At 56.6% G+C, this 27,440-nt stretch overlaps 1 long non-coding RNA gene across 1 annotated transcript; it reads right to left on the bottom strand.

The window, feature by feature from the left end:
- Positions 1–567: 567 nt before the first annotated feature.
- Positions 568–27,414, bottom strand: LOC141175907 (uncharacterized). Its single transcript, XR_012253068.1, has 3 exons — positions 27,296–27,414; positions 2,263–2,422; positions 568–1,281 (listed from the first exon to the last, which is right to left on the bottom strand). It is a non-coding gene; the product is annotated as an uncharacterized lncRNA (long non-coding RNA).
- Between the last annotated feature and the right edge of the window lie 26 nt (positions 27,415–27,440).

The following is a 27,440-nucleotide window of genomic DNA, read 5'->3' as shown; positions in this document are numbered from 1 at the left end:
GTGATATTTAGCGGAGGGTTTACTTTATCACTCTGCATTTCCTCTGATAAATTGTTTTCTTTTGTGAGAACAGTGGAGAAGAAGCTATTGAGTAGGTTTGCTTTACCCTCATCGCCCTCTAGGATTTTACCCAGGTTATTTTTCAATGGGCCAACGCCATCAGTTTTAATCCTTTTACTGTTTATATAGTTAAAGAACAGTTTGGGATTGGTTTTACTTTCCTTGGCAATTAGTCTCTGTCTCCTCTTTTGCTATTCTTATTTGTTTCTTACAGATTTTGTTTTTTTCCCTATAAGATATTAGCGCTTCCTCGCTGCCTTCTTGTTTAAGTTTACCGAAAGCCCTTTTTTTGTTTTTCATTGCCCTCTTGACTTCCTTATTTAGCCACATTGGCTTCCTCCTATTCCTCGCCCTTTTATTCCCATAAGGTATGGACCTTCTACAGTGACTATGTAGGACTGTTTTGAAAATTTCCCATTTTCTATCCGTGCTCCTATTACTGAAGATACTATCCCAGTCTATAAGGTGAAGGGCATCTCTTAGCTGAAGTTCAGTGTTTTTGTGACCCCCTTGCTGGGCACCTACTGAAGCACATGTGGAATTGTATAATGTTGGGGTCGTCCCTCTAGTTGGTTCCTGCACAAGTTGTGACAAATAATTGTCTTTGATAATTGACAGAAACCTGTTTCCTTTCTGAGATCTACAGCTTTCGGTTTCCCAGTCTATATCGGGGTAGTTGAAGTCCCCCATAATAATCACCTCGTTATTTTTTGCTACTTCGTCTATTTGTCTCATTAATAGACTTTCCGTGGCTTCTGCTATATTTGGTGGTTTATAACAGACTCCTATGATAATTTTATTATTGTTTTTTGCCCCATGTATCTCCACCCATAAGGACTCGACCTCCTCATTTCCCTCCCATACATCCTCCCGTATTGTAGGCTTTAGACACGTCTTTACATATAGACAGACTCCACCCCCTTTCCGATTTCTTCGATCCCTTCTAAACAGACTGTAACCCTGTAAGTTAATTGCCCAGTCATAGCTTTCATCCAACCATGTCTCGGTTATTCCCACTATGTCATAGTTACCTGTAGATATTTCTGCTTCCAGTTCATCCATCTTGTTTGTCAGGCTCCTGGCATTTGCTAGCACGCAGTTTACACGATTTTGTTTTGTTCCAATCTTCTCCCTGTGGATTGTATTAGAAATTTTCTTACCTTCCTTCCAAGTATCTTGTCTTGGACCTTCTTTGTCGCACTTCATATCTTTCATTAGTAGCTAAATATAGAGATGAAGACGGATCAGGACAGGTGAGCGCAGGACGAGGAGCTGAATGTGTGACATCGAGGTTGGTGGAGGTCACCGGAGGAAAGGACATGGAGCCGGGGCGCAGGACAAGGAGACGAATGTGTGTCATCGGGGGTGGCGGAGGTCACCGGAGGACAGGACGTGGAGCCGAGGCACAGGATGAGGAGCCGAATGTGTGACATCGGGGTTGGCGGAGGTCACCGGAGGACAGGACGTGGAGCCGGGGCCCAGGACGAGGAGCCGAATGTGTGACATTAGGGATGGCGGAGATCACCGGAGGACAGGACGTGGAGACGAATGTGTGACATAGGGGTTAGCGGAGGTCACCGGAGGAAAGGACACGGAGCCGGGCGCAGGATGAGGAGACGAATGTGTGACATCGGGGTTGGCTGAGGTCACCGGAGGACAGGACGTGGAGCCGGGGCCCAGGACGAGGAGCCGATTGTGTGACATCGGGGATGGCGGAGGTCACGGGAGGACAGGACATGGAGACGAATGTGTGACATAGGGGTTAGCGGATGTCACCGGAGGAAAGGACACGGAGCCGGGCGCAGGATGAGGAGACGAATGTGTGACATCGGGGTTGGCTGAGGTCACCGGAGGACAGGACATGGAGCCGGGCGCAGGGCGAGGAGACGAATGTGTGACATAGGGGGTGGCGGAGGTCACCGGAGGACAGGACAAGGAGCTGAATGTGTGACATCGGGGTTGGAGGAGGTCACCGGAGGACAGGACATGGAGCCGGGGTGCAGGACGAGGAGACGAATGTGTGATATCAGGAGGGTGGAGGTCACAGAAGGACAGGACATGGAGCCGAGGTGCTGGTAATACTGCACCGGGGACACAATGCTGCTGCCTGTTAAGGCTGCAGTCACACTGTGCGGCATGTCCTCGCGCCTTCTTTTTTTTTTTTTTTTTTTTTTATACATAGAGCTTTATAGATCTACTCACACATCAGTTTTACTCAGTCTGTGAGACTCAGCGCTCGTCCTTTTCTGACCCATGTGGATCAGACTCGGGGGTCCGAATACAACAGACGACACTCGGAGGCAGGCGGTCCTCAGAGATCCACCACCGAGAGTCAATGAGAAAGGAAACACACGGCCGCCAGCTGCAAAGGGAACGGATGAGAGAAAACGAGTGCAGCACAGATGACACTGCAGAAACCATCGGCCGCATCTTCTGGTGGGGAACACACAGAATGACTGCAGCAACTGCCGAGGTCAGGGGGCGCGAGAAATCATCTGATCTTCATCCAGGAAAAACGTGTTGATACTGAGTGTACACTCACATCTCACTGCTGTCTCCGTATGGCTCTCTGGCTGGGGCGCTCACATCTCACTGCTGCACTCCTGTTAGCTCTCAGGCTGTGGGCGCTCTCTTCTCATAGCTTCTCTCTTGCTAGCTGTGAGGCTGTGGGAACTCTCTTCTCACTGCTGCTCTCCTGTTAGCTCTCAGGCTGGGGCACTCTTTTCTCACTGCTGCTCTCCAGTTAGCTCTCAGGCTGGGGAGCTCTCTTCTCACTGCTGTCTCCTGTTAGCTCTCAGGCTGGGGGAGGGGCTCTCTTCTCACTGCTGTCTCCTGTTAGATCTCAGGCTGTGGGCGCTCTCTTCTCACTGCTGCTCTCCTGTTAGCTCTCAGGCTAGGGCACTCTCTTCTCACTGCTGCTGTCCTGTTACCTCTCAGGCTGGGAACGCTCTCTTCTCAGTGCTGTCTCCTGTTACCTCTCAGGCTGGGAACGCTCTCTTCTCACTGCTGCTCTCCTGTTAGCTCTCAGGCTATGGGCGCTCTCTTCTCACTGCTGCTCTCCTGTTAGCTCTCAGGCTGGAGCCGCTCTCTTCTCACTGCTGTCTCCTGTTAGCTCTCAGGCTGTGGGCGCTCTCTTCTCACTGCTGCTCTCCTGCTAGATCTCAGGCTGGGACGCTCTTCTCACTGTTGCTCTCCTGTTAGCTCTCAGGCTGTGGGCGCTCTCTTCTCAATGCTGCTCTCCTGTTAGCTCTCAGGCTGGGGGGCTACATTCTCACTGCTGCTCTCCTGTTAGCTCTCAGGCTGGGGCGCTCTCTTCTCACTGCTGCTGTCCTGTTAGCTCTCAGGCTGGGGCGCTCTCTTTTCACTGCTGCTCTGTTAGTTCTCAGACTGGGGGGCTCTCTTCTCACTGCTGCTCTCCTGTTAGCTCTCAGGCTGGGGCGCTCTCTTCTCACTGCTGCTCTCCTGTTAGCTCTCAGGCTAGGGCGCTCTTTTCTCACTGCTGCTCTCCTGTTAGCTCTCAGGCTGGGGCGCTCTTTTCTCACTGCTGCTCTCCTGTTAGCTCTCAGGCTGGGGCGCTCTCTTCTCACTGCTGCTCTCCTGTTAGCTCTCAGGCTGTGGGCGCTCTCTTCTCACTGCTGCTCTCCTGTTAGCTCTCAGACTGGGGCGCTCTCTTCTCACTGCTGCTCTCCTGTGAGCTCTCAGACTGGGGCGCTCTCTTCTCACTGCTGCTCTCCTGTTAGCTCTCAGGCTGTGGGCGCTGTTCTCACTGCTGCTCTCCTGTTAGCTCTCAGGCTGGGGCGCTCTCTTCTCACTGCTGCTCTCATGTGAGCTCTCAGACTGGGGCGCTCTCTTCTCACTACTGCTCTCCTATTAGCTCTCAGGCTGGGGCGCTCTCTTCTCACAGCTGCTCTCCTGTTAGCTCTCAGGCTGTGGGCGCTCTTCTCACTCCTGCTCTCCTGTTAGCTCTCAGGCTGGAGCCGCTCTCTTCTCACTGCTGTCTCCTGTTAGCTCTCAGGCTGTGGGCGCTCTCTTCTCAATGCTGCGCTCCTGTTAGCTCTCAGGCTGGGGGGCTACATTCTCACTGCTGCTCTCCTGTTAGCTCTCAGGCTGGGGCGCTCTCTTCTCACTGCTGTCTCCTGTTAGCTCTCAGGCTGGGCCGCTCTCTTCTCACTGCTGCTTTCCTGGTAAATCTCAGGCTGGGGCGCTCTCTTCTCACTGCTGCTTTCCTGTTAGCTCTCAGACTGGGGCGCTCTCTTCTCACTGCTGCTCTCCTGTGAGCTCTCAGACTGGGGCGCTCTCTTCTCACTGCTGCTCTCCTGTTAGCTCTCAGGCTGTGGGCGCTCTTATCACTGCTGCTCTCCTTTTAGCTCTCAGGCTGGGGAGTTCTCTTCTCACTGCTGCTCTCATGTGAGCTCTCAGACTGGGGCGCTCTCTTCTCACTGCTGCTCTCCTGTTAGCTCTAAGGCTGGGGTGCTCTCTTCTCACTGCTGCTGTCCTGTTAGCTCTCAGGCTGTGGCGCTCTCTTTTCACTGCTGCTCTGTTAGTTCTCAGGCTGGGGGCTCTCTTCTCACTGCTGCTATCCTGTTAGCTCTCAGGCTGGGGCGCTCTCTTCTCACTGCTGCTCTCCTTTTACCTCTCAGGCTAGGGCGCTCTTTTCTCACTGCTGCTCTCCTGTTAGCTCTCAGGCTGTGGCGCTCTTTTCTCACTGCTGCTCTCCTGTTAGCTCTCAGGCTGGGGCGCTCTCTTCTCACTGCTGCTCTCCAGTTAGCTCTCAGGCTGTGGGCGCTCTCTTCTCACTGCTGCTCTCCTGTTAGCTCTCAGACTGGGGCGCTCTCTTCTCACTGCTGCTCTCCTGTGAGCTCTCAGACTGGGGCGCTCTGTTCTCACTGCTGCTCTCCTGTTAGCTCTCAGGCTGTGGGCGCTCTTCTCACTGCTGCTCTCCTTTTAGCTCTCAGGCTGGGGAGCTCTCTTCTCACTGCTGCTCTCATGTGAGCTCTCAGACTGGGGCGCTCTCTTCCCACTACTGCTCTCCTGTTAGCTCTCAGGCTGTGGGCGCTCTTCTCACTGCTGCTCTCCTATTAGCTCTCAGGCTGGGGCGCTCGCTTCTCACTGCTGCTCTCCTGTTAGCTCTCAGGCTGTGGGCGCTCTTCTCACTGCTGCTCTCCGGTTAGCTCTCTGGTTGGGGCGCTCTCTTCTCACTGCTGCTCTCCTGTTAGCTCTCAGGCTGTGGGCGTTCTCTGGTCACTGCTGCTCTCCTGTTAGCTCTCAGGCTAGGGTGCTCTCTTCTCACTGCTGCTGTCCTGCTACCTCTCAGGCTGGGACAGCTCTTTTCTCAGTGCTGTCTCCTGTTAGCTCTCAGGCTGAGGGCTCTCTTCTCACTGCTGCTCTCCTGTTAGCTCTCAGGCTGGGGTGCTCTCTTCTCACTGCTGCTCTCCTGTTAGCTCTCAGGCTGTGGGTGCTCTCTTCTCACTGCTGTCTCCTGTTAGCTCTCGGGCTGGGGAGCGCTCTTCTCACTGCTGTCTCCTGTTAGCTCTCAGGCTGGGGCGCTCTCTTCTCACTGCTGCTCTCCTGTTAGCTCTCAGGTTGGGGGGCTCTCTTCTCACTGCTGCTCTCCTGTTAGTTCTCAGGCTGGGGGGCTCTCTTCTCACTGCTGCTCTCCTGTTAGCTCTCAGGCTGGGGCGCTCTCTTTTCACCGCTGCAGTCCTGTTAGCTCTCAGGCTGTGGGCGCTCTCTTCTCACTGCTGTCTCCTGTTAGCTCTCAAGCTGGGGGGCTCTTTTCTCACGGCTGCTCTCCTGTTAGCTCTCAGGCTGGGGCACTCTCTTCTCACTGCTGCTCTCCTGTTAGCTCTAAGGCTGGGCCGCTCTCTTCTCACTGCTGCTCTCCTGTTAGCTCTCAGGCTGGGGGGCTCTCTTCTCACTGCTGCTCTCCTGTTAGCTCTCAGGCTGGGGTGCTCTCTTCTCACTGCTGTCTCCTGTTAGCTCTCAGGCTGTGGGCGCTCTCTTCACTGCTGCTCTCCTGTTAGCTCTCAAGCTGGGGCGCTCTCTTCTCACTGCTGCTCTCAAGTTAGCTCTCAGGCTGGGGGGCTTTCTTCTCACTGCTGCTCTTCTGTTAGCTCTCAGGCTGGGGCGCTCTTTTCTCACTGATGCTCTCCTGTTAACTCTCAGGATGGGGGGCTCTCTTCTCACTGTTGCTCTCCTGTTAGCTCTCTCATGCTGGGGTGCTCTCTTCTCACTGCTGCTCTCCTGTTATATCTCAGGCTGGGGCGCTCTCTTCTCACTGCTGCTCTCTTGTTAGCTCTCAGGCTGGGGGGCTCTCTTCTCAGTGTTGCTCTCTTGTTAGCTCTCAGGCTGGGAGGCTCTCTTCTCACTGCTGCTCTCCTGTTAACTCTGAGGCTGGGGTGCTCTCTTCTCACTGCTGCTCTCTTGTTAGCTCTCAGGCTGGGGGGCTATTTTCTCAGTGCTGCTCTCCTGTTAGCTCTCAGGCTGGGGCGCTCTCTTCTCACTGCTGCTCTCCTGTTAGCTCTCAGGCTGGGGGGCTCTTTTCTCAGTGCTGCTCTCTTGTTAGCTCTCAGGCTGGGGGGCTCTCTTCTCACTGCTGCTCTCCTGTTAGCTCTCAGGCTGGGGTGATCTCTTCTCACTGCTGTCTCCTGTTAGCTCTCAGGCTGGGGAGCTCTCTTCTTACTGCTGCTCTCCTGTTAGCTCTCAGGCTGGGGCGCTCTCTTCTCACTGCTGCTCTCAAGTTAGCTCTCATGCTGGGGTGCTCTCTTCTCACTGCTGCTCTCCTGTTAGCTCTAAGGCTGGGCCGCTCTCTTCTCACTGCTGCTCTCCTGTTAGCTCTCAGGCTGGGGGGCTCTCTTCTCACTGCTGCTCTCCTGTTAGCTCTCAGGCTGGGGAGCTCTTTTCTCACTGCTGCTCTCCAGTTAGCTCTCAGGCTGTGGGCGCTCTCTTCTCACTGCTGCTCACCTGTTAGCTCTCAGACTGGGGCGCTCTCTTCTCACTGCTGCTCTCCTGTGAGCTCTCAGACTGGGGCGCTCTGTTCTCACTGCTGCTCTCCTGTTAGCTCTCAGGCTGTGGGCGCTCTTCTCACTGCTGCTCTCCTTTTAGCTCTCAGGCTGGGGAGCTCTCTTCTCACTGCTGCTCTCATGTGAGCTCTCAGACTGGGGCGCTCTCTTCCCACTACTGCTCTCCTGTTAGCTCTCAGGCTGTGGGCGCTCTTCTCACTGCTGCTCTCCTATTAGCTCTCAGGCTGGGGCGCTCGCTTCTCACTGCTGCTCTCCTGTTAGCTCTCAGGCTGTGGGCGCTCTTCTCACTGCTGCTCTCCGGTTAGCTCTCTGGTTGGGGCGCTCTCTTCTCACTGCTGCTCTCCTGTTAGCTCTCAGGCTGTGGGCGTTCTCTGGTCACTGGTGCTCTCCTGTTAGCTCTCAGGCTAGGGTGCTCTCTTCTCACTGCTGCTGTCCTGCTACCTCTCAGGCTGGGACAGCTCTCTTCTCAGTGCTGTCTCCTGTTAGCTCTCAGGCTGAGGGCTCTCTTCTCACTGCTGCTCTCCTGTTAGCTCTCAGGCTGGGGTGCTCTCTTCTCACTGCTGCTCTCCTGTTAGCTCTCAGGCTGTGGGTGCTCTCTTCTCACTGCTGTCTCCTGTTAGCTCTCGGGCTGGGGAGCGCTCTTCTCACTGCTGTCTCCTGTTAGCTCTCAGGCTGGGGCGCTCTCTTCTCACTGCTGCTCTCCTGTTAGCTCTCAGGTTGGGGGGCTCTCTTCTCACTGCTGCTCTCCTGTTAGTTCTCAGGCTGGGGGGCTCTCTTCTCACTGCTGCTCTCCTGTTAGCTCTCAGGCTGGAGCGCTCTCTTTTCACCGCTGCAGTCCTGTTAGCTCTCAGGCTGTGGGCGCTCTCTTCTCACTGCTGTCTCCTGTTAGCTCTCAAGCTGGGGGGCTCTCTTCTCACGGCTGCTCTCCTGTTAGCTCTCAGGCTGGGGCACTCTCTTCTCACTGCTGCTCTCCTGTTAGCTCTAAGGCTGGGCCGCTCTCTTCTCACTGCTGCTCTCCTGTTAGCTCTCAGGCTGGGGGGCTCTCTTCTCACTGCTGCTCTCCTGTTAGCTCTCAGGCTGGGGTGCTCTCTTCTCACTGCTGTCTCCTGTTAGCTCTCAGGCTGTGGGCGCTCTCTTCACTGCTGCTCTCCTGTTAGCTCTCAAGCTGGGGCGCTCTCTTCTCACTGCTGCTCTCAAGTTAGCTCTCAGGCTGGGGGGCTTTCTTCTCACTGCTGCTCTTCTGTTAGCTCTCAGGCTGGGGCGCTCTTTTCTCACTGATGCTCTCCTGTTAACTCTCAGGATGGGGGGCTCTCTTCTCACTGTTGCTCTCCTGTTAGCTCTCTCATGCTGGGGTGCTCTCTTCTCACTGCTGCTCTCCTGTTATATCTCAGGCTGGGGCGCTCTCTTCTCACTGCTGCTCTCTTGTTAGCTCTCAGGCTGGGGGGCTCTCTTCTCAGTGTTGCTCTCTTGTTAGCTCTCAGGCTGGGAGGCTCTCTTCTCACTGCTGCTCTCCTGTTAACTCTGAGGCTGGGGTGCTCTCTTCTCACTGCTGCTCTCTTGTTAGCTCTCAGGCTGGGGGGCTATTTTCTCAGTGCTGCTCTCCTGTTAGCTCTCAGGCTGGGGCGCTCTCTTCTCACTGCTGCTCTCCTGTTAGCTCTCAGGCTGGGGGGCTCTTTTCTCAGTGCTGCTCTCTTGTTAGCTCTCAGGCTGGGGGGCTCTCTTCTCACTGCTGCTCTCCTGTTAGCTCTCAGGCTGGGGTGATCTCTTCTCACTGCTGTCTCCTGTTAGCTCTCAGGCTGGGGAGCTCTCTTCTTACTGCTGCTCTCCTGTTAGCTCTCAGGCTGGGGCGCTCTCTTCTCACTGCTGCTCTCAAGTTAGCTCTCATGCTGGGGTGCTCTCTTCTCACTGCTGCTCTCCTGTTAGCTCTAAGGCTGGGCCGCTCTCTTCTCACTGCTGCTCTCCTGTTAGCTCTCAGGCTGGGGGGCTCTCTTCTCACTGCTGCTCTCCTGTTAGCTCTCAGGCTGGGGCGCTCTTTTCTCACTGCTGCTCTCCAGTTAGCTCTCAGGCTGTGGGCGCTCTCTTCTCACTGCTGCTCACCTGTTAGCTCTCAGACTGGGGCGCTCTCTTCTCACTGCTGCTCTCCTGTGAGCTCTCAGACTGGGGCGCTCTGTTCTCACTGCTGCTCTCCTGTTAGCTCTCAGGCTGTGGGCGCTCTTCTCACTGCTGCTCTCCTTTTAGCTCTCAGGCTGGGGAACTCTCTTCTCACTGCTGCTCTCATGTGAGCTCTCAGACTGGGGTGCTCTCTTCCCACTACTGCTCTCCTGTTAGCTCTCAGGCTGTGGGCGCTCTTCTCACTGCTGCTCTCCTATTAGCTCTCAGGCTGGGGCGCTCGCTTCTCACTGCTGCTCTCCTGTTAGCTCTCAGGCTGTGGGCGCTCTTCTCACTGCTGCTCTCCGGTTAGCTCTCTGGTTGGGGTGCTCTCTTCTCACTGCTGCTCTCCTGTTAGCTCTCAGGCTGTGGGCGTTCTCTGGTCACTGGTGCTCTCCTGTTAGCTCTCAGGCTAGGGTGCTCTCTTCTCACTGCTGCTGTCCTGCTACCTCTCAGGCTGGGACAGCTCTCTTCTCAGTGCTGTCTCCTGTTAGCTCTCAGGCTGAGGGCTCTCTTCTCACTGCTGCTCTCCTGTTAGCTCTCAGGCTGGGGTGCTCTCTTCTCACTGCTGCTCTCCTGTTAGCTCTCAGGCTGTGGGTGCTCTCTTCTCACTGCTGTCTCCTGTTAGCTCTCGGGCTGGGGAGCGCTCTTCTCACTGCTGTCTCCTGTTAGCTCTCAGGCTGGGGCGCTCTCTTCTCACTGCTGCTCTCCTGTTAGCTCTCAGGTTGGGGGGCTCTCTTCTCACTGCTGCTCTCCTGTTAGTTCTCAGGCTGGGGGGCTCTCTTCTCACTGCTGCTCTCCTGTTAGCTCTCAGGCTGGAGCGCTCTCTTTTCACCGCTGCAGTCCTGTTAGCTCTCAGGCTGTGGGCGCTCTCTTCTCACTGCTGTCTCCTGTTAGCTCTCAAGCTGGGGGGCTCTCTTCTCACGGCTGCTCTCCTGTTAGCTCTCAGGCTGGGGGGCTCTCTTCTCACTGCTGCTCTCCTGTTAGCTCTCAGGCTGGGGGGCTCTCTTCTCACTGCTGCTCTCCTGTTAGCTCTCAGGCTGGGGTGCTCTCTTCTCACTGCTGTCTCCTGTTAGCTCTCAGGCTGTGGGCGCTCTCTTCACTGCTGCTCTCCTGTTAGCTCTCAAGCTGGGGCGCTCTCTTCTCACTGCTGCTCTCAAGTTAGCTCTCAGGCTGGGGGGCTTTCTTCTCACTGCTGCTCTTCTGTTAGCTCTCAGGCTGGGGCGCTCTTTTCTCACTGATGCTCTCCTGTTAACTCTCAGGATGGGGGGCTCTCTTCTCACTGTTGCTCTCCTGTTAGCTCTCTCATGCTGGGGTGCTCTCTTCTCACTGCTGCTCTCCTGTTATATCTCAGGCTGGGGCGCTCTCTTCTCACTGCTGCTCTCTTGTTAGCTCTCAGGCTGGGGGGCTCTCTTCTCAGTGTTGCTCTCTTGTTAGCTCTCAGGCTGGGAGGCTCTCTTCTCACTGCTGCTCTCCTGTTAACTCTGAGGCTGGGGTGCTCTCTTCTCACTGCTGCTCTCTTGTTAGCTCTCAGGCTGGGGGGCTATTTTCTCAGTGCTGCTCTCCTGTTAGCTCTCAGGCTGGGGCGCTCTCTTCTCACTGCTGCTCTCCTGTTAGCTCTCAGGCTGGGGGGCTCTTTTCTCAGTGCTGCTCTCTTGTTAGCTCTCAGGCTGGGGGGCTCTCTTCTCACTGCTGCTCTCCTGTTAGCTCTCAGGCTGGGGTGATCTCTTCTCACTGCTGTCTCCTGTTAGCTCTCAGGCTGGGGAGCTCTCTTCTTACTGCTGCTCTCCTGTTAGCTCTCAGGCTGGGGCGCTCTCTTCTCACTGCTGCTCTCAAGTTAGCTCTCATGCTGGGGTGCTCTCTTCTCACTGCTGCTCTCCTGTTAGCTCTAAGGCTGGGCCGCTCTCTCCTCACTGCTGCTCTCCTGTTAGCTCTCAGGCTGGGGGGCTCTCTTCTCACTGCTGCTCTCCTGTTAGCTCTCAGGCTGGGGCGCTCTTTTCTCACTGCTGCTCTCCTGTTAGCTCTCAGGATGGAGGGCTCTCTTCTCAGTGCTGCTCTCCTGTTAGCTCTCTCATGCTGGGGTGCTCTCTTCTCACTGCTGCTCTCCTGTTAGCTCTCAGGCTGGGGTGCTCTCTTCTCACTGATGCTCTCCTGTTAGCTTTCAGGCTTGGGGGCTCTCTTCTCACTGCTGCTCTCCTGTTAGCTCTCAGGCTGGGGGGCTCTCTTCTCACTGATGCTCTCCTGCTAGCTTTCAGGCTGGGGGGCTCTCTTCTCACTCATGCTCTCCTGTTAGCTCTCAGGCTGGGGTGCTCTCTTCTCACTGCTCCTCTCCCGATAGCTCTCAGGCTGGGTGCTCTCTTCTCAGTGCTGCTCTCCTTTTAGCTTTCAGGCTGGGGGGCTCTCTTCTCACTGCTGCTCTCCTGTTAGCTCTCAGGCTGGGGCGCTCTCTTCTCACTGCAGTCTCCCGTTAGCGCTCAAGATGGGGTGCTCTCTTCTCACTGCTGCTCTCCTGTTAGCTCTCAGGATGGGGAGCTCTCTTCTCACTGCTGCTCTCCTGTTATCTCTCAGGCTGGGGGGCTCTCTTCTCACTGCTGCTGTCCTGTTAGCTCTCAGGCTGGGAGGCTCTTTTCTCACTGCTGCTCTCCTGTTAGCTCTCAGGCTGGGGTGCTCTCTTCTCACTGCTGCTCTCCTGTTAGCTCTCAGGCTGGGGGGCTCTCTTCTCACTGCTGCTCTCCTGTTAGATCTCAGGCTGGGGCGCTCTCTTTTCACTGCTGCTCTCCTGTTAGCTCTCAGGCTGGGGCGCTCTCTTTTCACTGCTGCTCTCTTGTTAGCTCTCAGGCTGGGGAGCTCTCTTCTCACTGCTGCTCTCCTGTTAGCTGTCAGGCTGGGGGGCTCTCTTCTCTCTGCTGCTCTCCTGTTAGCTCTCAGGCTGGGGAGCTCTCTTCTCACTGCTGCTCTCCTGTTAGCTCTCAGGCTGGGGCGATCTCTTCTCACTGCTGTCTCCTGTTAGCTCTCAGGCTGGGGCGCTCTCTTCTCGCTGCTGCTCTCCTGTTAGCTCTCAGGCTGGGGCGCTCTCTTCTCACTGCTGCTCTCAAGTTGGTTCTCATGCTGGGGTGCTCTCTTCTCACTGCTGCTCTCCTGTTAGCTCTAAGGCTGGGCCGCTCTCTTCTCACTGCTGCTCTCCTGTTAGCTCTCAGGCTGGGGGGCTCTCTTCTCACTGCTGCTCTCCTGTTAGCTCTCAGGCTGGGGCGCTCTTTTCTCACTGCTGCTCTCCTGTTAGCTCTCAGGATGGAGGGCTCTATTCTCAGTGCTGCTCTCCTGTTAGCTCTCTCATGCTGGGGTGCTCTCTTCTCACTGCTGCTCTCCTGTTAGCTCTCAGGCTGGGGCGCTCTCTTCTCACTGCTGCTCTCCAGTTAGCTCTCAGGCTGTGGGCGCTCTCTTCTCACTGCTGCTCTCCTGTTAGCTCTCAGACTGGGGCGCTCTCTTCTCACTGCTGCTCTCATGTGAGCTCTCAGACTGGGGCGCTCTGTTCTCACTGCTGCTCTCCTGTTAGCTCTCAGGCTGTGGGCGCTCTTCTCACTGCTGCTCTCCTTTTAGCTCTCAGGCTGGGGAGCTCTCTTCTCACTGCTGCTCTCATGTGAGCTCTGAGACTGGGGCGCTCTCTTCCCACTACTGCTCTCCTGTTAGCTCTCAGGCTGTGGGCGCTCTTCTCACTGCTGCTCTCCTATTAGCTCTCAGGCTGGGGCGCTCGCTTCTCACTGCTGCTCTCCTGTTAGCTCTCAGGCTGTGGGCGCTCTTCTCACTGCTGCTCTCCGGTTAGCTCTCTGGTTGGGGCGCTCTCTTCTCACTGCTGCTCTCCTGTTAGCTCTCAGGCTGTGGCCGTTCTCTGGTCACTGCTGCTCTCCTGTTAGCTCTCAGGCTAGGGTGCTCTCTTCTCACTGCTGCTGTCCTGCTACCTCTCAGGCTGGGACAGCTCTCTTCTCAGTGCTGTCTCCTGTTAGCTCTCAGGCTGAGGGCTCTCTTCTCACTGCTGCTCTCCTGTTAGCTCTCAGGCTGGGGTGCTCTCTTCTCACTGCTGCTCTCCTGTTAGCTCTCAGGCTGTGGGTGCTCTCTTCTCACTGCTGTCTCCTGTTAGCTCTCGGGCTGGGGAGCGCTCTTCTCACTGCTGTCTCCTGTTAGCTCTCAGGCTGGGGCGCTCTCTTCTCACTGCTGCTCTCCTGTTAGCTCTCAGGTTGGGGGGCTCTCTTCTCACTGCTGCTCTCCTGTTAGTTCTCAGGCTGGGGGGCTCTCTTCTCACTGCTGCTCTCCTGTTAGCTCTCAGGCTGGGGCGCTCTCTTCTCACCGCTGCAGTCCTGTTAGCTCTCAGGCTGTGGGTGCTCTCTTCTCACTGCTGTCTCCTGTTAGCTCTCAAGCTGGGGGGCTCTCTTCTCACGGCTGCTCTCCTGTTAGCTCTCAGGCTGGGGCACTCTCTTCTCACTGCTGCTCTCCTGTTAGCTCTAAGGCTGGGCCGCTCTCTTCTCACTGCTGCTCTCCTGTTAGCTCTCAGGCTGGGGGGCTCTCTTCTCACTGCTGCTCTCCTGTTAGCTCTCAGGCTGGGGCGCTCTCTTCTCACTGCTGTCTCCTGTTAGCTCTCAGGCTGGGGCGCTCTCTTCTCACTGCTGCTCTCCTGTTAGCTCTCAAGCTGGGGCGCTCTCTTCTCACTGCTGCTCTCAAGTTAGCTCTCAGGCTGGGGGGCTTTCTTCTCACTGCTGCTCTTCTGTTAGCTCTCAGGCTGGGGCGCTCTTTTCTCACTGATGCTCTCCTGTTAACACTCAGGATGGGGGGCTCTCTCCTCACTGTTGCTCTCCTGTTAGCTCTCTCATGCTGGGGTGCTCTCTTCTCACTGCTGCTCTCCTGTTATATCTCAGGCTGGGGCGCTCTCTTCTCACTGCTGCTCTCTTGTTAGCTCTCAGGCTGGGGGGCTCTCTTCTCAGTGTTGCTCTCTTGTTAGCTCTCAGGCTGGGGGGCTCTCTTCTCACTGCTGCTCTCCTGTTAACTCTGAGGCTGGGGTGCTCTCTTCTCACTGCTGCTCTCTTGTTAGCTCTCAGGCTGGGGGGCTATTTTCTCAGTGCTGCTCTCCTGTTAGCTCTCAGGCTGGGGCGCTCTCTTCTCACTGCTGCTCTCCTGTTAGCTCTCAGGCTGGGGGGCTCTTTTCTCAGTGCTGCTCTCTTGTTAGCTCTCAGGCTGGGGGGCTCTCTTCTCACTGCTACTCTCCTGTTAGCTCTCAGGCTGGGGTGATCTCTTCTCACTGCTGTCTCCTGTTAGCTCTCAGGCTGGGGAGCTCTCTTCTTACTGCTGCTCTCCTGTTAGCTCTCAGGCTGGGGCGCTCTCTTCTCACTGCTGCTCTCAAGTTAGCTCTCATGCTGGGGTGCTCTCTTCTCACTGCTGCTCTCCTGTTAGCTCTAAGGCTGGGCCGCTCTCTTCTCACTGCTGCTCTCCTGTTAGCTCTCAGGCTGGGGGGCTCTCTTCTCACTGCTGCTCTCCTGTTAGCTCTCAGGCTGGGGCGCTCTTTTCTCACTGCTGCTCTCCTGTTAGCTCTCAGGATGGAGGGCTCTCTTCTCAGTGCTGCTCTCCTGTTAGCTCTCTCATGCTGGGGTGCTCTCTTCTCACTGCTGCTCTCCTGTTAGCTCTCAGGCTGGGGTGCTCTCTTCTCACTGATGCTCTCCTGTTAGCTTTCAGGCTTGGGGGATCTCTTCTCACTGCTGCTCTCCTGTTAGCTCTCAGGCTGGGGGGCTCTCTTCTCACTGATGCTCTCCTGCTAGCTTTCAGGCTGGGGGGCTCTCTTCTCACTCATGCTCTCCTGTTAGCTCTCAGGCTGGGGTGCTCTCTTCTCACTGCTCCTCTCCCGATAGCTCTCAGGCTGGGTGCTCTCTTCTCACTGCTGCTCTCCTGTTAGCTTTTAGGCTGGGGGGCTCTCTTCTCACTGCTGCTCTCCTGTTAGCTCTCAGGCTGGGGCGCTATCTTCTCACTGCAGTCTCCCGTTAGCGCTCAGGATGGGGTGCTCTCTTCTCACTGCTGCTCTCCTGTTAGCTCTCAGGATGGGGCGCTCTCTTCTCACTGCTGCTCTCCTGTTATCTCTCAGGCTGGGGGGCTCTCTTCTCACTGCTGCTGTCCTGTTAGCTCTCAGGCTGGGGGGCTCTTTTCTCACTGCTGCTGTCCTGTTAGCTCTCAGGCTGGGGTGCTCTCTTCTCACTGCTGCTCTCCTGTTAGCTCTCAGGCTGGGGCGCTCTCTTTTCACTGCTGCTCTCCTGTTAGCTCTCAGGCTGGGGAGCTCTCTTCTCACTGCTGCTCTCCTGTTAGCTCTCAGGCTGGGGGGCTCTCTTCTCTCTGCTGCTCTCCTGTTAGCTCTCAGGCTGGGGAGCTCTCTTCTCACTGCTGCTCTCCTGTTAGCTCTCAGGCTGGGGCGATCTCTTCTCACTGCTGTCTCCTGTTAGCTCTCAGGCTGGGGCGCTCTCTTCTCGCTGCTGCTCTCCTGTTAGCTCTCAGGCTGGGGCGCTCTCTTCTCACTGCTGCTCTCAAGATGGCTCTCATGCTGGGGTGCTCTCTTCTCACTGCTGCTCTCCTGTTAGCTCTAAGGCTGGGCCGCTCTCTTCTCACTGCTGCTCTCCTGTTAGCTCTCAGGCTGGGGGGCTCTCTTCTCACTGCTGCTCTCCTGTTATCTCTCAGGCTGGGGCGCTCTTTTCTCACTGCTGCTCTCCTGTTAGCTCTCAGGATGGAGGGCTCTATTCTCAGTGCTGCTCTCCTGTTAGCTCTCTCATGCTGGGGTGCTCTCTTCTCACTGCTGCTCTCCTGTTAGCTCTCAGGCTGGGGTGCTCTCTTCTCACTGATGCTCTCCTGTCAGCTTTCAGGCTTGGGGGCTCTCTTCTCAGTGCTGCTCTCCTGTTAGCTCTCAGGCAGGGGTGCTCTCTTCTCACTGATGCTCTCCTGTTAGCTTTCAGGCTGGGGGCTCTCTTCTCACTGCTGCTGTCCTGTTAGCTCTCAGGCTGGGGTGCTCTCTTCTCACTGCTGTCTCCTGTTAGCTCTCAGGCTGTGGGCGCTCTCTTCACTGCTGCTCTCCTGTTAGCTCTCAAGCTGGGGCGCTCTCTTCTCACTGCTGCTCTCAAGTTAGCTCTCAGGCTGGGGGGCTTTCTTCTCACTGCTGCTCTTCTGTTAGCTCTCAGGCTGGGGCGCTCTTTTCTCACTGATGCTCTCCTGTTAACTCTCAGGATGGGGGGCTCTCTTCTCACTGTTGCTCTCCTGTTAGCTCTCTCATGCTGGGGTGCTCTCTTCTCACTGCTGCTCTCCTGTTATATCTCAGGCTGGGGCGCTCTCTTCTCACTGCTGCTCTCTTGTTAGCTCTCAGGCTGGGGGGCTCTCTTCTCAGTGTTGCTCTCTTGTTAGCTCTCAGGCTGGGAGGCTCTCTTCTCACTGCTGCTCTCCTGTTAACTCTGAGGCTGGGGTGCTCTCTTCTCACTGCTGCTCTCTTGTTAGCTCTCAGGCTGGGGGGCTATTTTCTCAGTGCTGCTCTCCTGTTAGCTCTCAGGCTGGGGCGCTCTCTTCTCACTGCTGCTCTCCTGTTAGCTCTCAGGCTGGGGGGCTCTTTTCTCAGTGCTGCTCTCTTGTTAGCTCTCAGGCTGGGGGGCTCTCTTCTCACTGCTGCTCTCCTGTTAGCTCTCAGGCTGGGGTGATCTCTTCTCACTGCTGTCTCCTGTTAGCTCTCAGGCTGGGGAGCTCTCTTCTTACTGCTGCTCTCCTGTTAGCTCTCAGGCTGGGGCGCTCTCTTCTCACTGCTGCTCTCAAGTTAGCTCTCATGCTGGGGTGCTCTCTTCTCACTGCTGCTCTCCTGTTAGCTCTAAGGCTGGGCCGCTCTCTCCTCACTGCTGCTCTCCTGTTAGCTCTCAGGCTGGGGGGCTCTCTTCTCACTGCTGCTCTCCTGTTAGCTCTCAGGCTGGGGCGCTCTTTTCTCACTGCTGCTCTCCTGTTAGCTCTCAGGATGGAGGGCTCTCTTCTCAGTGCTGCTCTCCTGTTAGCTCTCTCATGCTGGGGTGCTCTCTTCTCACTGCTGCTCTCCTGTTAGCTCTCAGGCTGGGGTGCTCTCTTCTCACTGATGCTCTCCTGTTAGCTTTCAGGCTTGGGGGCTCTCTTCTCACTGCTGCTCTCCTGTTAGCTCTCAGGCTGGGGGGCTCTCTTCTCACTGATGCTCTCCTGCTAGCTTTCAGGCTGGGGGGCTCTCTTCTCACTCATGCTCTCCTGTTAGCTCTCAGGCTGGGGTGCTCTCTTCTCACTGCTCCTCTCCCGATAGCTCTCAGGCTGGGTGCTCTCTTCTCAGTGCTGCTCTCCTTTTAGCTTTCAGGCTGGGGGGCTCTCTTCTCACTGCTGCTCTCCTGTTAGCTCTCAGGCTGGGGCGCTCTCTTCTCACTGCAGTCTCCCGTTAGCGCTCAAGATGGGGTGCTCTCTTCTCACTGCTGCTCTCCTGTTAGCTCTCAGGATGGGGAGCTCTCTTCTCACTGCTGCTCTCCTGTTATCTCTCAGGCTGGGGGGCTCTCTTCTCACTGCTGCTGTCCTGTTAGCTCTCAGGCTGGGAGGCTCTTTTCTCACTGCTGCTCTCCTGTTAGCTCTCAGGCTGGGGTGCTCTCTTCTCACTGCTGCTCTCCTGTTAGCTCTCAGGCTGGGGGGCTCTCTTCTCACTGCTGCTCTCCTGTTAGATCTCAGGCTGGGGCGCTCCCTTTTCACTGCTGCTCTCCTGTTAGCTCTCAGGCTGGGGCGCTCTCTTTTCACTGCTGCTCTCTTGTTAGCTCTCAGGCTGGGGAGCTCTCTTCTCACTGCTGCTCTCCTGTTAGCTGTCAGGCTGGGGGGCTCTCTTCTCTCTGCTGCTCTCCTGTTAGCTCTCAGGCTGGGGAGCTCTCTTCTCACTGCTGCTCTCCTGTTAGCTCTCAGGCTGGGGCGATCTCTTCTCACTGCTGTCTCCTGTTAGCTCTCAGGCTGGGGCGCTCTCTTCTCGCTGCTGCTCTCCTGTTAGCTCTCAGGCTGGGGCGCTCTCTTCTCACTGCTGCTCTCAAGTTGGTTCTCATGCTGGGGTGCTCTCTTCTCACTGCTGCTCTCCTGTTAGCTCTAAGGCTGGGCCGCTCTCTTCTCACTGCTGCTCTCCTGTTAGCTCTCAGGCTGGGGGGCTCTCTTCTCACTGCTGCTCTCCTGTTAGCTCTCAGGCTGGGGCGCTCTTTTCTCACTGCTGCTCTCCTGTTAGCTCTCAGGATGGAGGGCTCTATTCTCAGTGCTGCTCTCCTGTTAGCTCTCTCATGCTGGGGTGCTCTCTTCTCACTGCTGCTCTCCTGTTAGCTCTCAGGCTGGGGCGCTCTCTTCTCACTGCTGCTCTCCAGTTAGCTCTCAGGCTGTGGGCGCTCTCTTCTCACTGCTGCTCTCCTGTTAGCTCTCAGACTGGGGCGCTCTCTTCTCACTGCTGCTCTCATGTGAGCTCTCAGACTGGGGCGCTCTGTTCTCACTGCTGCTCTCCTGTTAGCTCTCAGGCTGTGGGCGCTCTTCTCACTGCTGCTCTCCTTTTAGCTCTCAGGCTGGGGAGCTCTCTTCTCACTGCTGCTCTCATGTGAGCTCTGAGACTGGGGCGCTCTCTTCCCACTACTGCTCTCCTGTTAGCTCTCAGGCTGTGGGCGCTCTTCTCACTGCTGCTCTCCTATTAGCTCTCAGGCTGGGGCGCTCGCTTCTCACTGCTGCTCTCCTGTTAGCTCTCAGGCTGTGGGCGCTCTTCTCACTGCTGCTCTCCGGTTAGCTCTCTGGTTGGGGCGCTCTCTTCTCACTGCTGCTCTCCTGTTAGCTCTCAGGCTGTGGCCGTTCTCTGGTCACTGCTGCTCTCCTGTTAGCTCTCAGGCTAGGGTGCTCTCTTCTCACTGCTGCTGTCCTGCTACCTCTCAGGCTGGGACAGCTCTCTTCTCAGTGCTGTCTCCTGTTAGCTCTCAGGCTGAGGGCTCTCTTCTCACTGCTGCTCTCCTGTTAGCTCTCAGGCTGGGGTGCTCTCTTCTCACTGCTGCTCTCCTGTTAGCTCTCAGGCTGTGGGTGCTCTCTTCTCACTGCTGTCTCCTGTTAGCTCTCGGGCTGGGGAGCGCTCTTCTCACTGCTGTCTCCTGTTAGCTCTCAGGCTGGGGCGCTCTCTTCTCACTGCTGCTCTCCTGTTAGCTCTCAGGTTGGGGGGCTCTCTTCTCACTGCTGCTCTCCTGTTAGTTCTCAGGCTGGGGGGCTCTCTTCTCACTGCTGCTCTCCTGTTAGCTCTCAGGCTGGGGCGCTCTCTTCTCACCGCTGCAGTCCTGTTAGCTCTCAGGCTGTGGGTGCTCTCTTCTCACTGCTGTCTCCTGTTAGCTCTCAAGCTGGGGGGCTCTCTTCTCACGGCTGCTCTCCTGTTAGCTCTCAGGCTGGGGCACTCTCTTCTCACTGCTGCTCTCCTGTTAGCTCTAAGGCTGGGCCGCTCTCTTCTCACTGCTGCTCTCCTGTTAGCTCTCAGGCTGGGGGGCTCTCTTCTCACTGCTGCTCTCCTGTTAGCTCTCAGGCTGGGGCGCTCTCTTCTCACTGCTGTCTCCTGTTAGCTCTCAGGCTGGGGCGCTCTCTTCTCACTGCTGCTCTCCTGTTAGCTCTCAAGCTGGGGCGCTCTCTTCTCACTGCTGCTCTCAAGTTAGCTCTCAGGCTGGGGGGCTTTCTTCTCACTGCTGCTCTTCTGTTAGCTCTCAGGCTGGGGCGCTCTTTTCTCACTGATGCTCTCCTGTTAACACTCAGGATGGGGGGCTCTCTTCTCACTGTTGCTCTCCTGTTAGCTCTCTCATGCTGGGGTGCTCTCTTCTCACTGCTGCTCTCCTGTTATATCTCAGGCTGGGGCGCTCTCTTCTCACTGCTGCTCTCTTGTTAGCTCTCAGGCTGGGGGGCTCTCTTCTCAGTGTTGCTCTCTTGTTAGCTCTCAGGCTGGGGGGCTCTCTTCTCACTGCTGCTCTCCTGTTAACTCTGAGGCTGGGGTGCTCTCTTCTCACTGCTGCTCTCTTGTTAGCTCTCAGGCTGGGGGGCTATTTTCTCAGTGCTGCTCTCCTGTTAGCTCTCAGGCTGGGGCGCTCTCTTCTCACTGCTGCTCTCCTGTTAGCTCTCAGGCTGGGGGGCTCTTTTCTCAGTGCTGCTCTCTTGTTAGCTCTCAGGCTGGGGGGCTCTCTTCTCACTGCTACTCTCCTGTTAGCTCTCAGGCTGGGGTGATCTCTTCTCACTGCTGTCTCCTGTTAGCTCTCAGGCTGGGGAGCTCTCTTCTTACTGCTGCTCTCCTGTTAGCTCTCAGGCTGGGGCGCTCTCTTCTCACTGCTGCTCTCAAGTTAGCTCTCATGCTGGGGTGCTCTCTTCTCACTGCTGCTCTCCTGTTAGCTCTAAGGCTGGGCCGCTCTCTTCTCACTGCTGCTCTCCTGTTAGCTCTCAGGCTGGGGGGCTCTCTTCTCACTGCTGCTCTCCTGTTAGCTCTCAGGCTGGGGCGCTCTTTTCTCACTGCTGCTCTCCTGTTAGCTCTCAGGATGGAGGGCTCTCTTCTCAGTGCTGCTCTCCTGTTAGCTCTCTCATGCTGGGGTGCTCTCTTCTCACTGCTGCTCTCCTGTTAGCTCTCAGGCTGGGGTGCTCTCTTCTCACTGATGCTCTCCTGTTAGCTTTCAGGCTTGGGGGATCTCTTCTCACTGCTGCTCTCCTGTTAGCTCTCAGGCTGGGGGGCTCTCTTCTCACTGATGCTCTCCTGCTAGCTTTCAGGCTGGGGGGCTCTCTTCTCACTCATGCTCTCCTGTTAGCTCTCAGGCTGGGGTGCTCTCTTCTCACTGCTCCTCTCCCGATAGCTCTCAGGCTGGGTGCTCTCTTCTCACTGCTGCTCTCCTGTTAGCTCTCAGGCTGGGGCGCTATCTTCTCACTGCAGTCTCCCGTTAGCGCTCAGGATGGGGTGCTCTCTTCTCACTGCTGCTCTCCTGTTAGCTCTCAGGATGGGGCGCTCTCTTCTCACTGCTGCTCTCCTGTTATCTCTCAGGCTGGGGGGCTCTCTTCTCACTGCTGCTGTCCTGTTAGCTCTCAGGCTGGGGGGCTCTTTTCTCACTGCTGCTGTCCTGTTAGCTCTCAGGCTGGGGGGCTCTTTTCTCACTGCTGCTGTCCTGTTAGCTCTCAGGCTGGGGTGCTCTCTTCTCACTGCTGCTCTCCTGTTAGCTCTCAGGCTGGGGCGCTCTCTTTTCACTGCTGCTCTCCTGTTAGCTCTCAGGCTGGGGAGCTCTCTTCTCACTGCTGCTCTCCTGTTAGCTCTCAGGCTGGGGGGCTCTCTTCTCTCTGCTGCTCTCCTGTTAGCTCTCAGGCTGGGGAGCTCTCTTCTCACTGCTGCTCTCCTGTTAGCTCTCAGGCTGGGGCGATCTCTTCTCACTGCTGTCTCCTGTTAGCTCTCAGGCTGGGGCGCTCTCTTCTCGCTGCTGCTCTCCTGTTAGCTCTCAGGCTGGGGCGCTCTCTTCTCACTGCTGCTCTCAAGATGGCTCTCATGCTGGGGTGCTCTCTTCTCACTGCTGCTCTCCTGTTAGCTCTAAGGCTGGGCCGCTCTCTTCTCACTGCTGCTCTCCTGTTAGCTCTCAGGCTGGGGGGCTCTCTTCTCACTGCTGCTCTCCTGTTATCTCTCAGGCTGGGGCGCTCTTTTCTCACTGCTGCTCTCCTGTTAGCTCTCAGGATGGAGGGCTCTATTCTCAGTGCTGCTCTCCTGTTAGCTCTCTCATGCTGGGGTGCTCTCTTCTCACTGCTGCTCTCCTGTTAGCTCTCAGGCTGGGGTGCTCTCTTCTCACTGATGCTCTCCTGTCAGCTTTCAGGCTTGGGGGCTCTCTTCTCAGTGCTGCTCTCCTGTTAGCTCTCAGGCAGGGGTGCTCTCTTCTCACTGATGCTCTCCTGTTAGCTTTCAGGCTGGGGGCTCTCTTCTCACTGCTGCTGTCCTGTTAGCTCTCAGGCTGGGGGGCTCTTTTCTCACTGCTGCTCTCCTGTTAGCTCTCAGGCTGGGGTGCTCTCTTCTCACTGCTGCTCTCTTGTTAGCTCTCAGGCTGGGGGGCTCTATTCTCACTGCTGCTCTCCTGTTAGCTCTCAGGCTGGGGCGCTCTCTTTTCACTGCTGCTCTCCTGTTAGCTCTCAGGCTGGGGCGCTCTCTTCTCACTGCAGTCTCCCGTTAGCGCTCAGGATGGGGTGCTCTCTTCTCACTGCTGCTCTCCTGTTAGCTCTCAGGATGGGGCGCTCTCTTCTCACTGCTGCTCTCCTGTTATCTCTCAGGCTGGGGGGCTCTCTTCTCACTGCTGCTGTCCTGTTAGCTCTCAGGCTGGGGGGCTCTTTTCTCACTGCTGCTCTCCTGTTAGCTCTCAGGCTGGGGTGCTCTCTTCTCACTGCTGCTCTCCTGTTAGCTCTCAGGCTGGGGGGCTCTCTTCTCACTGCTGCTCTCCTGTTAGATCTCAGGCTGGGGCGCTCCCTTTTCACTGCTGCTCTCCTGTTAGCTCTCAGGCTGGGGCGCTCTCTTTTCACTGCTGCTCTCCTGTTAGCTCTCAGGCTGGGGAGCTCTCTTCTCACTGCTGCTCTCCTGTTAGCTCTCAGGCTGGGGGGCTCTCTTCTCTCTGCTGCTCTCCTGTTAGCTCTCAGGCTGGGGAGCTCTCTTCTCACTGCTGCTCTCCTGTTAGCTCTCAGGCTGGGGCGATCTCTTCTCACTGCTGTCTCCTGTTAGCTCTCAGGCTGGGGCGCTCTCTTCTCGCTGCTGCTCTCCTGTTAGCTCTCAGGCTGGGGCGCTCTCTTTTCACTGCTGCTCTCCTGTTAGCTCTCAGGCTGGGGCGCTCTCTTTTCACTGCTGCTCTCCTGTTAGCTCTCAGGCTGGGGCGCTCTCTTCTCACTGCTGCTCTCCTGTTAGCTCTCAGGCTGGGGGGCTCTCTTCTCTCTGCTGCTCTCCTGTTAGCTCTCAGGCTGGGGCGATCTCTTCTCACTGCTGTCTCCTGTTAGCTCTCAGGCTGGGGAGCTCTCTTCTCACTGCTGCTCTCCTGTTAGCTCTCAGGCTGGGGCGCTCTTTTCTCACTGCTGCTCTCAAGTTAGCTCTCATGCTGGGGTGTTCTCCTCTCACTGCTGCTCTCCTGTTAGCTCTAAGGCTGGGCCGCTCTCTTCTCACTGCTGCTCTCCTGTTAGCTCTCAGGCCGGGGGGCTCTCTTCTCACTGCTGCTCTCCTGTTAGCTCTCAGGCTGGGGCGCTCTTTTCTCACTGCTGCTCTCCTGTTAGCTCTCAGGATGGAGGGCTCTATTCTCAGTGCTGCTCTCCTGTTAGCTCTCTCATGCTGGGGTGCTCTCTTCTCACTGCTGCTCTCCTGTTAGCTCTCAGGCTGAGGTGCTCTCTTCTCACTGATGCTCTCCTGTTAGCTTTCAGGCTTGGGGGCTCTCTTCTCACTGCTGCTCTCCTGTTAGCTCTCAGGCTGGGGTGCTCTCTTCTCACTGATGCTCTCCTGTTAGCTCTCAGGCTGGGGTGCTCTCTTGTCACTGCTGCTCTCCTGTTAGCTTTCAGGCTGGGGGGCTCTCTTCTCACTGCTGCTCTCCTGTTAGCTCTCAGGCTGGGGCGCGCTCTTCGCACTGCAGTCTCCCGTTAGCGCTCAGGATGGGGTGCTCTCTTCTCACTGCTGCTCTCCTGTTATTTCTCAGGCTGGGGGGCTCTCTTCTCACTGCTGCTGTCCTGTTAGCTCTCAGGCTGGGGGGCTCTTTTCTCACTGCTGCTCTCCTGTTAGCTCTCAGGATGGGGCGCTCTCTTCTCACTGCTGCTCTCCTGTTATTTCTCAGGCTGGGGGGCTCTCTTCTCACTGCTGCTGTCCTGTTAGCTCTCAGGCTGGGGGGCTCTTTTCTCACTGCTGCTCTCCTGTTAGCTCTCAGGCTGGGGTGCTCTCTTCTCACTGCTGCTCTCCTGTTAGCTCTCAGGCTGGGGGGCTCTCTTCTCACTGCTGCTCTCCTGTTAGCTCTCAGGCTGGGGCGCTCTCTTTTCACTGCTGCTCTCCTGTTAGATCTCAGGCTGGGGGGCTCTCTTCTCACTGCTGCTCTCCAGTTAGCTCTCAGGCTGGGGAGCTCTCTTCTCACTGCGGCTCTCCTGTTAGCTCTCAAGCTGGGGAGCTCTCTTCTCACTGCTGCTCTCCTGTTAGCTCTCAGGCTGGGGCGCTCTCTTCTCACTGCTGCTCTCCTGTTAGCTCTCAGGCTGGGGGGCTCTCTTCTCACTGCTGCTCTCCTGTTAGCTCTCAGGCTGGGGAGCTCTCTTCTCACTGCTGCTCTCCTGTTAGCTCTCAGACTCGGGGGCTCTCTTCTCACTGCTGCTCTCCTGTTAGCTGTCAGGCTGGGGTGCTCTCTTCTCACTGCTGCTCTCCTGTTAGCTCTCAGGCTCGGGCGCTCTCTACTCACTGATGCTCTCCTGTTAGCTCAAAGGCTGGGGCGCTCTCTTCTCACTGCTGCTCTCTTGTTAGCTCTCAGGCTCGGGGGCTCTCTTCTCACTGCTGCTCTCCTGTTAGCTCTCAGGCTCGGGGGCTCTCTACTCACTGCTGTCTCCCGTTAGCTCTCAGGCTGGGGGGCTCTCTTCTCACTGCTGCTCTCCTGTTAGCTCTCAGGCTGGGGGGCTCTCTTCTCACTGCTGCTCTCCTGTTAGATCTCAGGCTGGGGGGCTCTCTTCTCACTGCTGCTCTCCAGTTAGCTCTCAGGCTGGGGAGCTCTCTTCTCACTGCGGCTCTCCTGTTAGCTCTCAAGCTGGGGAGCTCTCTTCTCACTGCTGCTCTCCTGTTAGCTCTCAGGCTGGGGCGCTCTCTTCTCACTGCTGCTCTCCTGTTAGCTCTCAGGCTGGGGGGCTCTCTTCTCACTGCTGCTCTCCTGTTAGCTCTCAGGCTGGGGAGCTCTCTTCTCACTGCTGCTCTCCTGTTAGCTCTCAGACTCGGGGGCTCTCTTCTCACTGCTGCTCTCCTGTTAGCTGTCAGGCTGGGGTGCTCTCTTCTCACTGCTGCTCTCCTGTTAGCTCTCAGGCTCGGGCGCTCTCTACTCACTGATGCTCTCCTGTTAGCTCAAAGGCTGGGGCGCTCTCTTCTCACTGCTGCTCTCTTGTTAGCTCTCAGGCTCGGGGGCTCTCTTCTCACTGCTGCTCTCCTGTTAGCTCTCAGGCTCGGGGGCTCTCTACTCACTGCTGTCTCCCGTTAGCTCTCAGGCTGGGGGGCTCTCTTCTCACTGCTGCTCTCCTGTTAGCTCTCAGGCTGGGGGGCTCTCTTCTCACTGCTGCTCTCCTGTTAGATCTCAGGCTGGGGGGCTCTCTTCTCACTGCTGCTCTCCAGTTAGCTCTCAGGCTGGGGAGCTCTCTTCTCACTGCGGCTCTCCTGTTAGCTCTCAAGCTGGGGAGCTCTCTTCTCACTGCTGCTCTCCTGTTAGCTCTCAGGCTGGGGGGCTCTCTTCTCACTGCTGCTCTCCTGTTAGCTCTCAGGCTCGGGGGCTCTCTTCTCACTGCTGCTCTCCTGTTAGCTCTCAGGCTGGGGGGCTCTCTTCTCACTGCTGCTCTCCTGTTAGCTCTCAGGCTGGGGAGCTCTCTTCTCACTGCTGCTCTCCTGTTAGCTCTCAGGCTGGGGAGCTCTCTTCTCACTGCTGCTCTCCTGTTAGCTCTCAGGCTGGGGAGCTCTCTTCTCATTGCTGCTCTCCTGTTAGCTCTCAGGCTGGGGGGCTCTCTTCTTACTGCTGCACTCCTGTTAGCTCTCAGGCTCGGGGGCTCTCTTCTCACTGCTGCTCTCCTGTTAGCTCTCAGGCTGGGGTGCTCTCTTCTCATTGCTGCTCTCCTGTTAGCTCTCAGGCTGGGGCACTCTCTTCTCATTGCTGCTCTCCTGTTAGCTCTCAGGCTGGGGCGCTCTCTTCTCACTGCTGCTCTCCTGTTAGCTCTCAGGCTGGGGGGATCTCTTCTCACTGCTGCTCTCCTGTTAGCTGTCAGGCTGGGGTGCTCTCTTCTCACTGCTGCTCTCCTGTTAGCTCTCAGGCTCGGGCGCTCTCTACTCACTGATGCTCTCCTGTTAGCTCTCAGGCTGGGGCGCTCTCTTCTCACTGCTGCTCTCCTGTTAGCTCTCAGGCTCGGGGGCTCTCTTCTCACTGCTGCTCTCCTGTTAGCTCTCAGGCTCGGGGGCTCTCTTCTCACTGCTGTCTCCCGTTAGCTCTCAGGCTGGGGGGCTCTCTTCTCACTGCTGCTGTCCTGTTAGCTCTCAGGCTGGGGGGCTCTCTTCTCACTGCTGCTCTCCTGTTAGATCTCAGGCTGGGGGGCTCTCTTCTCACTGCTGCTCTCCAGTTAGCTCTCAGGCTGGGGAGCTCTCTTTTCACTGTGGCTCTCCTGTTAGCTCTCAAGCTGGCGAGCTCTCTTCTCACTGCTGCTCTCCTGTTAGCTCTCAGGCTGGGGGGCTCTCTTCTCACTGCTGCTCTCCTGTTAGCTCTCAGGCTCTCTTCTCACTGCTGCTCTCCTGTTAGCTCTCAGGCTGGGGGGCTCTCTTCTCACTGCTGCTCTCCTGTTAGCTCTCAGGCTGGGGAGCGCTCTTCTCACTGCTGCTCTCCTGTTAGCTCTCAGGCTGGGGAGCTCTCTTCTCTCTGCGGCTCTCCTGTTAGCTCTCAGGCTGGGGAGCTCTCTTCTCTCTGCTGCTCTCCTGTTAGCTCTCAGGCTGGGGGGCTCTCTTCTCACTGCTGCTCTCCTGTTAGCTCTCAGGCTGGGGGGCTCTCTTCTCACTGCTGCTCTCCTGTTAGCTCTCAGGCTGGGGAGCTCTCTTCTCACTGCTGCTCTCCTGTTAGCTCTCAGGCTGGGGGGCTCTGTTCTCACTGCTGCTCTCCTGTTAGCTCTCAGGCTGGGGCGCTCTCTTCTCACTGCTGCTGTCATTTTATCTCTCAGGCTGTGGGCCTGTGACATGAGCATCGGTATACCCATACAGTCTGACTGTATACCCATCAGCCATTTTGGCGCCATATAAATGCAGTAAATCTTATAAATGAGAACGCAGAGCAGCGTGGCTATACCTCGCACATGCGCAGTGTCTTCCAGACGCCGCCATTACTGTATACACGGTCAGCTCCATGGCAATAACGGTTGTCACCTATCGCCTTTGACGTCACAGGCTTTTGTCTCCTTAGCAACCGAATAGCCGTCCCTTCACCCGGAAGT

The sequence above is a fragment of the Phyllobates terribilis genome, unplaced genomic scaffold (assembly GCF_046119375.1).
Source record: "Phyllobates terribilis strain yellow unplaced genomic scaffold, ASM4611937v1 Scaffold_14__1_contigs__length_39327217, whole genome shotgun sequence".
In the NCBI taxonomy this organism is placed as follows: domain Eukaryota; kingdom Metazoa; phylum Chordata; class Amphibia; order Anura; family Dendrobatidae; genus Phyllobates; species Phyllobates terribilis.
The sequence above is the reverse complement of the archived record's forward strand: the minus strand, read 5'-3'. Positions and strand labels throughout refer to the sequence as shown.